Below are 15,234 nucleotides of genomic sequence, written 5' to 3' on the forward strand. Positions count from 1 at the left end.
ATTAGTATTTGTCTTATTTTTAGATTTGAACAAACAAACAATGCTTGTGTTCGGCAATTCCATGCGGTATATTTGTCGGAAGGTAGGGGATATTCATATGGATCTAATCTAGATTTTATACTTTTAATTATTTTTGAAATTGTTTCAATGTTAGATTTTAATAAAATAAATTTCTCAGCGAGATTTGAAATAGGTCAGTGCCACTTTTGGTAGCATTTATCAGAATTGTGTAAACCGAAAATTATATGTCAAATTGAAAATTTTCTCAGACCTGAGAAATACCGAAAATCTGATGGTATGAAGAGTCCAATATTGATGCCAATTTTTATGAGGTTTTTATATCTCGATTAGCTGAGTCGATTTAGGCATGTGTGTCTGGCCGTCCATCTGCTCATAACAATTTGTAAACACGCTACAGGCCACAGTTATGGACCAATCTTCACGAAATTGTGCATGTAGGACCGGTTTAGGCCAATGAAGACCTCTATTTTCCTGGAGGACATAGACCCGAGAAGTTGATAGTATATCCAAGAGGAGTTGTTGACCTTTAAATTAAAGACCTATTATATTGTTGTATGTACTCGGATTTGGGAGTTATAAGTATATATTTAAAGGAGTATATGTGTCTCTAGAGGCCATTATTAGATGTAGAACATCACATATTTTACAAAGTGAAGATGATCAGAAGAAATACATAGGCCGGTTGTTTAGATGATGATCGATCAATACTCCAAAGGTTCAAATGAACCAAAACATAAACTAAATATTCACCTCAGGAAAACATGATTTGAAAAATATGTCAGGGTTAGAAAGTGAATCGGGTACAAATATCGCGAATTATTGCCCAAGCTCAAAATAAAGAACCGCAGAAAGTTCGGTTTTCGTCGTAGTTGTTTGGGGTGTCATATGATCGGCCCCGTCCGACTATACTACTCTGCTCACTGGTTTAAACTATTGGGAAATTTAAAAAGATAGTGTATTTGCTTCTGCCCTGAGGATGATGTGTTAAAATGGCCTCGTAAGTTTTAATTTCTATGGTCTTCAGAAGCTCAAAAAGTGACACAAAATGCTATTCCTAAAGTTCAGGCATATCGGAGAGAACACGCGTGACAAACAGAGGAAGTGATACATAAAATATTTTACTTTTTAAAAATGATATCCTATATAAATTTTAGTATATACAATTAGGGTTGCTGGGTAGTCTAAATATCATAATTTGTCAGCAATGTCTATACCTCAATCTATTAGAATTAAACAATCGGCTATACAACATTTTGTTGTACTCTCCACCGTAGTGTATATTATGTTTGTTATTCGTTTGTAACTAATCGAAATAATCATTTCCAGTCCGTTCGTCCGTCCGTCTGTTGATGTAAAATTGTAAACAAAGTACAGGTCGCATTTATAACCCGATTTGGCTGAAATTTCGTACAGCTCATTTATTTGGCTCAAGGACGAACCCTATTGAATTTGGGAACAATCGGTTCTGATTTAGATATAGCTCCCATATATATTTTTGTCCGATATACGGACTTTAGTCCCTGCGAATCATTCGATTTGCACGAATTATTGCATAGCGTACTGAATTACGTCACATCATTGCTAAGTTAGGTTTTCGTCGTAGTTGTTTGGGTTGTCATATGATCGGCCCCGTCCGACTATACTACTCTGCTCACTGGTTTAAACTATTGGGAAATTTAAAAAGATAGTGTATTTGCTTCTGCCCTGAGGATGATGTGTTAAAATGGCCTCGTAAATTTAATTTCTATGGTCTTCAGAAGCTCAAAAAGTGACACAAAATGCTATTCCTAAAGTTCAAGCATATCGGAGAGAATACGCGTGACAAACACCGGAAGTGATACATAAAATATTTTACTCTTTAAAAATGATAACCTATATAAATTTTAGTATATACAATTAGGGTTGCTGGGTAGTCTAAATATCATAATTTGTCATACTATATGGCAGCAATGTCTATACCTCAATCTATTAGAATTAAACAATCGGCTATACAACATTTTGTTGTACTCTCCACCGTAGTGTTTGTTTGTAACTAATCGAAATAATCATTTCCAGTCCGTTCGTCCGTCCGTCTGTTGATGTTAAATTGTAAACAAAGTACAGGTCGCATTTATAACCCGATTTGGCTGAAATTTCGTACAGCTCATTTATTTGGCTCAAGGACGAACCCTATTGAATTTGGGAAAAATCGGTTCTGATTTAGATATAACTCCCATATATATTTTTGTCCGATATACGGACTTTAGTCCCTGCGAATCATTCGATTTGCACGAATTATTGCATAGCGTACTGAATTAAGTCACATCATTGCTAAGTCACATCATTTAGGTAAATAGTGCACCAAAGTCCCTGAAAATCTTCGATTTTTACGAAAGTTAGCATATCGTATTCAATTAAGTCCAGCATGATGTATGCCAAGTATCGTGCAAATCGGTTCAAATTTAAATATAACTCCCATATATAGTTTCGTCCGATTTTATGTAAATGGTGCACCACAGTCCCTATATATATTTCGATTTGCACGAAATTTGGCACAGCGTAATGAATTAGGACTAAAACGATGTGTGTAAAGTTTCGTGGAAATCGTTTCAGATTTATATATAGCTCACATATATATTTTCGCTCGATTTAAGGTAAATGGTGTACCAAAGTCCCTTAAAATCTTTCGGTCTGCACGAAATTTGGCACAGCGTAATGAATTAGGTCTAGAATGATGTGTGTTAAGTTTCCTGAAATCGTTGAAATCCGTTCAGATTTAGATATAGCTACTATATCTGACCAAACGAAAAATTTAGTATATGTTACAGAATGACATGTTTATGGATCCAATTTCATTTTACTGGTCCTTAAAAAATGCGACGTCTGTTAGGATTCATCATCCGTCCGACTGTACTACTTTCCTTACTGGTTAAATCTAAATCGCTGTAATTTGGCACTTCGCGTTCTTATAGGGTACCCCTATATCTCCATATTGCCATATTCCACCATAGTATGGGAGATATTATGTACAGGAAATTGTCAGGTTATACCCTACAAAGTCTGGAATTCTACGAAGACGATTTATCCATTTCTTGTAGTCATTCTACCTTCACATGATATCGAAATAAAAAACTAGGACGCCGCGTTTTAGAATGAACTATATCGGGCCGCATTTAGGCCTGACCCCTATATAATACCTACCGATTTAATATTTAGTGTGAAGAAAATTGAGCTATATCGGTCCTTTGCCCTGTAAATTGCAGTAGTTTGAGGATTTTATACACATGTTAGACACTACCATGCGTTATCAATATCGGAACACGATTTGGGATTTTAAGATTTTAGAAAAAAATTCCCATTAAAAATTGCTGAAATTTGTATTTCGTGTGCATTGCGACTTAAAACAATCGCTTGGTACAATTGCCTTACATCAGAAGTCTCTACAGTAACGTCATTGCTAAATAATGTAAATAGTGTAAATACTCTATGGTGAATTTTGTATGATGTTTTTTTTTTCAATAACTGACAGTATACTTATGGTGGAGGGTAGACCGAACTTAACCCATTTTTTACTTGTTGGTATATTGAAGGTTTTAGGTGCATTTTTCAACAGAAGTGACTGTTTAAACAAGTTTTGCAATATCTTCCATATAAAGGTGGCGCCACATTGTCCGCATTTTAAAGGGTTTAGATTAATTAAAATGCCCTTACCGGTTCGTGTAATTTAAGAAATATGGCTCCCGTATTTGCCTGACTGTAATTTGGAATTCCGGATTTTATACCCTCCACCATAGTATGGAGGGTATATTAATTTTGTCATTGCGTTTGTAACTCATCGAAATATTCATTTCCGACCCTATAAAGTATATATATTCTTGATCAGGGTAAAATTCTAAGACGATCTAGCCATGTCCGTTAGTCCGTCCGTCTGTTGTAATCACGCTATCTTCTGAAGGAATTGAGATGGTGTGCTGAAATTTTGCATATGATTGTCTTTTGTCTGCAGGCAGGTCAAGTTCGAAGATGGGATATATCGGTCCACGTTTAGGCATAGCTCCCATATAAGGGTACCCCACAAATTTCGGTATTTTGGGGTTCTTGAGCGCGTTTTTTAGCCGAATTCCCTGAAATTTGCTGCATTGGGTTCTTATTGGGTACTTAATGTCTCCACAAAAAAATTATAAGTATAGGTCCACTTTTTCTGGTAGCCCCCATATAACAGTACCTCCTAATTTTCAGTATTTTGAGGGTTTTGGTCATATTTTTCCACCGAATTGGATGTAATTTAGTATTTTGAGTTCTTAATAGGTACCAAATCTCTCCACAAAAAATTATGAATATAGGTCATTTTTTTCGGGTACCCCCCAATTTTCGGTATTTTGGGGTTCTTGATCGCGTTTTTCAGCCGAATTCGCTGAAATTTGGTAGATTGGCTTCTTATTGGGTACTAAATGTATTTTGTAGTCGTATGTGGTAACAAACCGCCCTACTAAAAATTATTAATATTCGCACCCTTTTTGGCGTTGTCCCCATATAACCCCCTTTTTTTATATTAAAATAGTTATTTGATTTGGTCTGCGTTTTGGGTTTGGTTCTAAGACTCTGTTGTAATCATTTCACCTGAGGAGGATAGAACGTAAGTTTCGATAATGTACTATATATGAACTATAGGCCGGATTTAGGCCTAGGCCTAGCCCCTGTGTGGGACGTAGTAGAGGGAGTGGATCGATATTTCCCATCTTCGAACTTGAACAAAGTTTGGAATAAATAATAATATAGGCAAAGTTTGGATGAAATCAAAATTTTCTGAAATGGATTTGTTCCAAAAAAAAAGTGGGGTCTAGAACCAATATTTCGACGAGGCACATTTTCACTGTATCAAAGTGTATACACCCTCATTAGCCATAAGGCTGAGGGTATAAATATTCATTAAAAATTGCTGAAATTATGCTTTACATAATCAGTTTTTCTACAAACTTTTTGGTATGCTCCCTGTATTTTCATTTCAAGTACCTGTCAGTATATCTATGGTGGAGGGTATCTAAAGTTCGGCCCGGCCGAACCTAACGCTTTTTCACTTGTTTGGTTTGCATATGTTAAGAGCTGATTATGGATGACATATATCAAAAGAAAAATCTAAAAAAATCAAATTTTTGGCCAAGTTATACGCTTTCCAATACATAGAATGCAAAAATATGTACAGTACCAAATTGTGTATACAGTTCAAAATATTTAAATCGCTTCGTATTCGAAATGTTGTTGAGTCTTGTAAAAGGAACCTAAAATTAAAAGTGATTTTTTCGTCGATATTGTTGATATTGGACTTTTATTTTTCGGGAAGAAGGTACTGTGTCTCCCGAATGCAAGGATGTCGCGACGTCAAATTTTGTTCATATCCAATTTAGGATAGTTACAAAAGGCCCCAAAAGGTTAATAGCCCCCATTTTCAGAGCATAAACATCTTGCTATCTCCAATCTATAATGACAATTCCAATCCCTAAATGAAGGTGCAGGGTATAAAATGGTCGGGCCGTTCGTTTCCTATAATTGTCAATTACCAATAATCTATTATTAGTTAAATTGTATTGAATATGGTTAGACTACTAAATCGACTGGGTCACAACAATGGTTTAGAGCCATAATATTTTTATTATTTCTGATCCAACTCACCAGAAATCTTCAACTTCTCCTATCTCTTAATCGAAACCAGTTGTATGTCTAGGAAGTTTCACTTTAAAACTTCACCTATGGCGAATATGTCCTTATGGGTTCTTAATATATTCCCCAAGGTATTGCATACCCATAAGAAAATTTTCACCCCTCAGACCATAGACTCCGTTTTGTATCATAGTGTTATCAATAAAACAATCAACCAGACGCCTGCATATTATCTTTGTCTCCTAAACGATCCTCTTAGTATTTTTATGATGTCAACAATTTTTTGTACGCTTTACGACGTTCCACAATGTGTCTACCATTATTAATCAATTTGCTTTAATTAATTTCTAACATTTTATTAACACAAAAAACAATCTCCAAAACGTGTTGATTATTTATTAGTCTATGTAAATACAAATATTTAAAAATTCGTTTCAAAAACAAATATTTACCAGCCAGTAAATAAATCTCACTTTTATTGTCTACAATTGGCAGGAGCGGCTAACAATTAAATCTACCCTCTACTGTTACGGACACAACACACAAATCATTTACCCAAAACATTTTCATATTGTTCTTGAGTGGATATTCACTTCAGTGGCCACAAATTGTTTTTCTTTAACAAAGAATTAATTCTTTGCCGCCAATACATATTTCAATATTTGTTGATGGGCTGATGCTGTTGTTGCTTATCTTCTGCTGATCTGTTAGCAATACGGCTAAAAGGATCTAACAATGGGAGTTTGTTCTTGTGGAAAAAACGTTCACATTCAGAGAAACTTTTTCATTAGGAAAATTAATAAACAACAAATGATAAAAATGATGATGAAAAGCCAAGCGATGGCAATGGAGATGAAATGAAAACACAATCAATTCATAAATAGAAACAAAGAAGAAGAAGAAATTCTTCGAGAACACCAAAGACGATTCAAATCCACTGCAGCATTCATTGAACAAACTGAGATGATATTCCAAATAACAAAATTGAAGGATGGGTGGGTTATAGAATAGAAGATAACCCTTCTTTCCCTTTTCAGGAACCCAACAGCCTTCAAGTTATTCTAGAAAGGGAAACATTTTTGAATCCCCCAGTTGGGTTAGGTTGAGAGCTCTACAACCCTATCATCGTCTTTTTTATATGAGGAAATTATAACAAGGCGTTTTCATTGAGAACAATGACAGCTACAATTCCCCAAAGACAACTTCGAAGACAACGAATATTTCAATAATAATGACAACAACAAGATGTTATGATGAGAAGAAGAACAACAACTAGAAATATAAGACGATGTACAATTCACCACCCACTCGTCGTACTATTTTCGATTCTCTTTCATATTTTTTTGGCACACAATATTCAGCGACAGTCGTCAGACCGTCGAACAAACATCGCCATTCTCAACTAAATATTGATGTTGTAATGAAAGCAAGCAATCGAGACTACTATATATATTGAGTATTGTATAAATAAAGTACCTAACTGCCTCCCCTTGCCTGGTGTTTATGAATCAGTTGCCAAATGATTTTTGTACATCATAACTGATTTGTTTGACAATGACGGGAGAGGGATATACGAAAAGTGTAAGCAAGCATCGAAACAATCATAAACAATTGCGTGGGAATAAATTACAAACTGATTGCTTGAAATGCCACTTGAAGATAGAAATCTCTTTCGAAGATACGGGCGAACATACATCTGCAAATATGGGCAATTTGAATGATATATTGACAATGACTGCAATGAACGCTATAGTCATTTTTTTTTAATTTATTATACAAGATTTTAATTAAGTTTTAGGGAAATATATTAAAAATGCCAAAGCAAGAAACTATATAAAATTTCGCCAAAAAGAGGTTTCGCTTTAATGAAGGAAAATTCTCAATCCAGAATTAAATGTTGGAGTTCGCAGAAGATTTTGCGGCATGTCTCAACATTTTCATGTTGAAGCCAATAACATTTTTCGTAACATGGTTGAAAAAGATTTGCAAATGGTATCTATAGGTGTACTCACTATTAATACCCCTAACCTGGATGCTAATGTGGGTATAGATGCGATTAAAAATGCATCATTGAAATATCGGTTTTACGCTGATTTGGACGAAATGCATTTGGACGAAATCAGTTTCAGAGAAGTTAGTGAAATTCAAGAAATATCGGTCTGTGTGTCTGTAAGATGCGCACGATAACTCTTAATCGATTTTATCCAAATATTATACCAGTAAGGAAAGTAGTAAAGTCGGACGGGCCGACTATATGATACCCTTCACCACGATGGGTATATTAAACAGGAATATTAATATGAAATTGGATGAAATCAAATATGTGATATTTATCTAAATGTGGATCTACCTAGATCTATCCATAAAGTATGTAAATCGAGTTCAAACAAATATAAATACGTCATCCGTTGGGCTATGTCTGTACTTCTAGAAAACGCAACTACGTAATTCTATGCTCAATTTTGTACGTTGTGCAAAATTTAATGTTAATCTGACTAACATGAGGATATTGATGCCCAATTTACTTGAAATCGGGCGAAAATATATATGGAAGCTCTATCCAAATATTAAGTGATTTCACACAAACTTGTCACAGGTTAGGTTATACTAATTTCAGAACGTTTTGTTCCTATCAGCCTATTGGTTCATTGGTGCGTCAATTACTTAAAATCAAACCGATTTTCATGGAACAAGGCAGACATCATTCTAGGCTCAATTCAGTACGTTATGCCAAATTTCGTGCAAATCGAAAGATATATAGCGACTTTGATGCACCATTTACATGAAATCGGACGAAACTATATATATGGGAGCTATATCTATATCTGGACCGATTTTCTCGAAACTTGGCAGACATCACTCTAGGCTCAATATGGACCGATTTTCATGGAACAAGGCAGACATCATTCTAGGCTCAATTCAGTACGTTATGCCAAAATTCGTGCAAATCGAAAGATATATAGCGACTTTGATGCACCATTTACATGAAATCGGACGAAACTATATATATGGGAGCTATATCTAAATCTGGACCGATTTTCTCGAAACTTGGCAGACATCACTCTAGGCTCAATTCAGTACGTTATGCCAAATTTCGTGCAAATCGAAAGATATATAGGGACTTTGGGGCATTATTTACATGAAATCGGACGAAACTATATATGGGAGCTATATCTAAATCTGGACCGATTTTCACGAAACTTGGCAGACATCATTCTAGACCTGAATGATTAGGCTGTACCAAATTTCGTGCAAATCGAAAGATTCATAGGGACCGTTTACATTAAATCGGTTAAATATACATATGGGAGCTATATCTAAATCTGAACCGATTTTTCCCAATTTCAATAGGGTTCGTCCTTGGGCCGAATAAGTGACCTATGCTAAATTTCATCCAATTCGGATCATAAATGCGACCTGTACTTTGTTTACAATTTAACATGGACAGACAGACAGACAGACAGACGGACGGACATGCATAAATCGACATAGAAAGTGATTCTATGCATATTCTCAAAAGGAACCATGTGTCTATCTCGTTTCCTTTTGCCTGTTACAAACATATGCACAAAGACATAATACCCTGTACCACAGTGTGGTGAAGGGTGTAATTACGTTGTAATATTTTTGACCACAAACCAGTTTAAAACAAGTGAAAAAGCGTTAAGTTCAACCGGGCAGAACTTTGGATACCCTCCAGAATAGATATACTGGCAGATACTTGAAATTAAAATATAGGGAAAATACCAAAAAGTGAACCTATATACCGATAATTCTACAAACCGGTTTATGTAAACCATTGTGTACACCAAATAAAAATGTCAGCAATTTTAGATGAAACCCCCAAAGCGTGGACGTATACTAATAACGCATGGTAGAATATACAATCCTCAAACTTCTGCAATTTAGTTTACATACTGTAGGTATTAGCGAATATTATAGTTATATGAGGGCTATGCCTAAGTAATGACCGACATATGTCAATTTCGGACCCAATATTTTTGTTTTGTGTCCTAATTTTTTCCTTCAGGAGGTATAATTATATGGGGGAGATGCCTAAATGCTGGTTGATATATTCCTTATTGTCATGTTCGAGTTTTTTTTAACTGTAGGGTAAAACTCACTATTTGGAGTAATGACTATCACATATACAATAGTAGAATACGCCTACATGGGGACAATCCCAACACATGGAACTAATCAGCTAAATATTTTAATAAAAGAAGAGGGTTATATGGGAACTATCCCTAAAAGGGGGCGAATATTTATAATTTTTGGTACGAAGATTTGTTATCATATACGACTACAAAATACCAAATTAAAGCGAATTCAGTTGAAAAACGCGCTCAAAGACCGCAAAATACCGAAAATTTGGGGTGTCTTACATGGGGGCTACCCGATAAAATAGGCATATATTTATAATTCTTAATGAAGAAATTTGGTGTACCAAATTTCATCGAATTCGGGTTAAAAACGTGCTTATAACCTCCCAAAATACCGAAAATTGGGGGTACCCTTATATGGGGCTATCCGAAAAAATGGTCCTATATTCATAATTTGTTGCGGAGAGATTTTGTACCTATTAAGAACTCAAAAAACTAAATTACAGCCAATTCGGTGGAAAAATACGATAAAAAAATACTGAAAATTAGGAGGTACCGTTATATGGGGGGTACCAGAAAAAGTGGACCTATATATTGTGGACCGATATATCCCATCTTCGAACTTGACCTGTCTGCTGACAAAAGACAAACCTATTCAAAATTTCAGCACAAATAAAACTAAATCGTCTTAGATTTCCATACTTTCGAATAGAATATCCCCCTACTATGGTGAAATAAGACGACTATATGGGAACAAACCTAGAACACGGAACAAATCGGGTAACAATGTTAATATAAAAAGGGGCAGTTGAAAAACGCGCTCAAGAACCCCAAAACAACGAAAACTGGGGGTACTCTAATGTGGGAGCTGTGCCAAAACTTGAACCGCTCGAAGATGGGCTATCTTAGAACTTGACCTGCAGACAAAATACAACTCTGTTTAAAATTTTGGCGGTCTATCTCAATTCGTTTAAAGCCAAGAGGGGCTAGATCATGCCATCCTCCAAAAACCAGAAATGCCACATAAAATCTACATTGATGGAAAAATGCGGCTAAAAGGGGGCTTTACACGGGGGCTATATCAAAAGTTGGACCTATACTGATAAATTTCAGAACAGATGTATGCCAGCCCAAAAAAACGGGATTGTCGAAATTTTGCCATGTCGCTAAAACCTTTAAAATACCATAAATGAGCCTGTATGGGAGCTATACAAAAACGCGGACCGATATATGATGAAATTGAGTATTTTTTTAATTTTGTTGAACTTGTGATAGTTGGTGGTCGGAATTTCATCTCGATCGAAGGGAAAATTCATTTAGACACCCCAGGAGCTGAACAGTGTGACTGTAGGTTATATGGATTTGCTGCATTCTTTTCACATATGCCATCCATTCATCGTCTATAATGGGACTCGAAGCCATTACTCGCAAAAGACACATTACGAAAAAAGCTCGGCCGGGCCGAACTTAACATGTTTTTACTTGTAATATTTCTCCACTGGGTCGGATTCCAATTGATATGAGCTATTGCGAAAGCCAATGGCCTTTTTTATGAGGAAATAAATGGCTTTCTTGACGGTTTCCGGGTACGTAGACCTGTAGATCCATCTATTACCCTCGCACCAATTTCGTTGAACTCCTAAATGGGTGTTTTTTACTCCTCTGATAAGTTGTTGATTAGTACGATCTTATGATTTTTGCAGCCTTCCTCCGTGATGAGCTGTCACTACGGATCTAGTTGTTTCAAACCGACTTATAATTCGAGAAATTCGATTTATTTATGGAATATTTCCCCGAAGTATTTTTTTGCGATTTTTAGGCCTTTCATAAATTGTTCGAAGTAAAATAATATGTAACACACGTGGCGCATGTGAAGATGTTGGTTCCATCAATCTAAGTGAGAAAGGGATTCTAATTGAAGTCGGCAACGAAGTAGATAGGTAATTAAATAATAAATTTTTATAGACTAACATTAGATCTGATGAATCTGTATCGGTCTTAAATGATGTATTTTTTCTCAATCTTACAAACTTTGAGAGTTTGGTGCTGCATAAAATCGGACGAAAATACATACAAACATCAAAACCTCACATATGTCAATCTGTGCTCAATTCAATGCTCTGTGCAAAATGTTGTCTTAATCGGATTTTCCTCGGGAGCTTGGTGCACAATTTACCTAAAATCGGAGTAATATATGTATTAGAGTTAAACCTAAATCTAAGTCGATTTCAAAAATTCATGTACGAAATTTAATAATGGCTAGAAACATGTACAATACGCCAATAAAATGTCAAATTATCAGTGATTATGAAAAAATATCGTAAAATCCAAATTGATTGCGACGTAACTTCTTAACAAAATGTATCTAAAATATAACTGTTCATATGTTTGTATTGTAGGGTATCCGATATCTATTTGTGTAACGCTATGAGAACTCAATACTTTTTGATTAAACTTCAAATACAAAGATTCATTTTGCTTTTTCTCATTTTCATAGCATCTTGAGCTTGGCAAATGATGGATACGATATGAAAGAATAACTGGTAAGAAAGGCTGGCTGGTTTGAATGAATGAATAAATATTTGAATGAAGTGAAAGAATTGTTGGTGAGATTCATTTATTTCTTCGATATTTATGATATTTTTGTTTCTTTTTTGCAGTTGAATGAAGAAATCATTGAATACTGAGTAAATAGTTGATGTTTTTTATGTCAATTGTTGTATTCAAAGTTATGTTTTTTTTGTTTTAAGGAAAGATATCTGGAATTGGAATTACTAGGTATGGCTAGTGAAATGTTATTGTCAGACTGCGGGGTATAATAAAGAATATTGTTAGCAGTCAAAAACATACTAATTGCAGATACATACGTATTTAATATGATAACTGTATATAAGAAGTAGTAAGAAATATTCGTAGCAGACCCCATAAAGGATTTAGCAATCACATTAAAATTATACTCTGTCCCACAGTGTGGTAAAGGATATAAAAGGTCGGGGTCTTTATACATGGACTAAGTCATTGTAATGTGTCTGCTGGTAAGTAGCTAATGTTCTAACAAAATAAAATACTAAATTACAGACTGGGTTAGGAACTTCAAGGTAGCGAAAATTAACCGGGACGATTTTATCGGGACTATCAAAAAAGAAACTTTTTTGAAATTTTCTGGTACTAATTTTGTTATTCACCAGATATCTGAAATGCGAAATTACAGTCTCTTCGGAAACCTAGGCCAACATCTTTAAAATACGAAAAGTGAGGTGAGGTCTCTATTTATGGTGGTTTGTCAATTTCCAAACCAGTAAGGAATGTAGTAAAGTCGGCAGGGCCGACTATATAATACCCTACACCACTATTGGTGTATTAAACAGGACTATTAACATGAAATTGGATGAAATAAAATATGTGATATTTATCTAAATGTGAATCTACCTAGATCTATCCGTAAACATGTCATTCGTTTGTTACAATAGGACAAAAGTATGTAAATCGACTTCAAACAAATATAAATAGGTCAACTACGTAATTCTATGCTCAATTTTGTAAGTTGTGCATAATCTGATGTCAATCTAACATGAGCAGTTTGATGCCCAATTTACTTGAAATCGGGCCAAAATATATATGGAAGCTTTATCCAAATATTAAGCGATTTCAAACAAACTTGTCACAGGTTAGGTTATACTAATTTCAGAACGTTTTGTTCCTATTGGTTCCTTGGTGCGTCAATTACTTAAAATCAATCTGTAATAAAAGGGAGCTATATCTAAATCTAGGCCGATTTTCACGAAACAAGGCAGACATCACTCTAGGCTCAATTCAGTACGTTGTGCCAAATTTAGTGCAAATCGAAGGATATATAGGGACTTTGGTGCACCATTTACATAAAATCGGACGAAACTATATATGGGAGCTATATCTAAATCTGGACCGATTTTCTCGAAACTTGGCAGACATCATTCTAGACCTAAATGATTAGGCTGTACCAACTTTCGTGCAAATCGAATGCTATATAGGGACTTTGGGGCACCATTTACATGAAATCGGACGAAACTATATATGGGAGCTATATCTAAATCTTGACCGATTTTCACGAAACTTTGCAGACATCATTCTAGACCCAAATAATTAGGCTGTACCAAATTTCGTGCAAATCGAAAGATATATAGGGACCGTTTACATTAAATAGGTTAAATATATATATGTGAGCTATATCTAAATCTGAACCGATTATCACGAAACTTGGCAGACATCATTCTAGACTCAATTCAGTACGTTATGCCAAATTTCGTGCAAATCGAAAGATATATAGGGACTTTGGGGCACCATTTACATGAAATCGGACGAAACTATATATGGGAGCTATATCTAAATCTGGACCGATATTCTCGAAACTTGGCAGACATCACTCTAGGCTTAATTCAATACGTTATGCCCAATTTCGTGCAAATCGAAAGATATATAGGGACTTTGGGGCACCATTTACATGAAATCGGACGAAACTATATATGGGAGCTATATCTAAATCTTGACCGATTTTCACGAAACTTGGCAGACATCATTCTAGACCTAAATGATTAGGCTGTACCAAATTTCGTGCAAATCGAAAGATATATAGGGACCGTTTACATTAAATCGGTTAAATATATATATGGGAGCTATATCTAAATCTGAACCGATTTTTCCCAATTTCAATAGGGTTCGTCCTTGGGCCAAACAAATGAGCTGTGCCAAATTTCATCCAATTCGGATCATAAATGCGACCTGTACTTTGCTCACAAAAATACATGGACAGACAGACGGACGGACGGACATGCATAAATCGACTTAGAAAGTGATTCTATGCATATTCTCAAAAGGAGCCATGTGTCTATCTCGTTACCTTTTGCCTGTTACAAACATATATACAAAGCCATAATACCCTATACCACAGTGTGGTGAAGGGTATAAATACCTTCGAATCAGTTATTTAACAGCAAGGGTTGAACTTTCAATCAATACCACCTAAAGGTTGCGACGGGTTGCTGCCGAACCTATTTTACTTGAAGATATTGCTTCATATCTTCATTTGTATGTATTTTTGAGATCACATTTCTACAGTAGAATCGAGTGAGGAATATTTTTGCAGAACATTTCTAAGTCATTCTAGACTTATTTCAGTACCCTATACCAAAATTCGTGCAAATCGAAAGATATATAGGGACTTTGGTGCACCAATTACATAAAACTGGACTTAATTCAGTACGCTATGCCCAATTTCGTGAAAATTGGTGGACTTTGGTGCACCAATTACCTATAATCGGTTGAAAATATATATGGGAGCTATATCTAAATCTGAACCAACATTCACGAAACTTAGCACACGTGATTCTAGCGTTAATTCAGTACGCTATGACAAATTTCGTGCAAATGGAATGATTTTCAGAGACTTTGGTGCACCAATTACCTAAAATCGGATGAAAATATATATGGGAGCAAT

Source organism: Musca vetustissima, unplaced genomic scaffold, assembly GCF_032173495.1.
Source record: "Musca vetustissima isolate MV318-11 ecotype Yass unplaced genomic scaffold, APGP_CSIRO_Mvet_v1 utg1615, whole genome shotgun sequence".
NCBI classification, from domain to species: Eukaryota; Metazoa; Arthropoda; class Insecta; order Diptera; family Muscidae; genus Musca; species Musca vetustissima.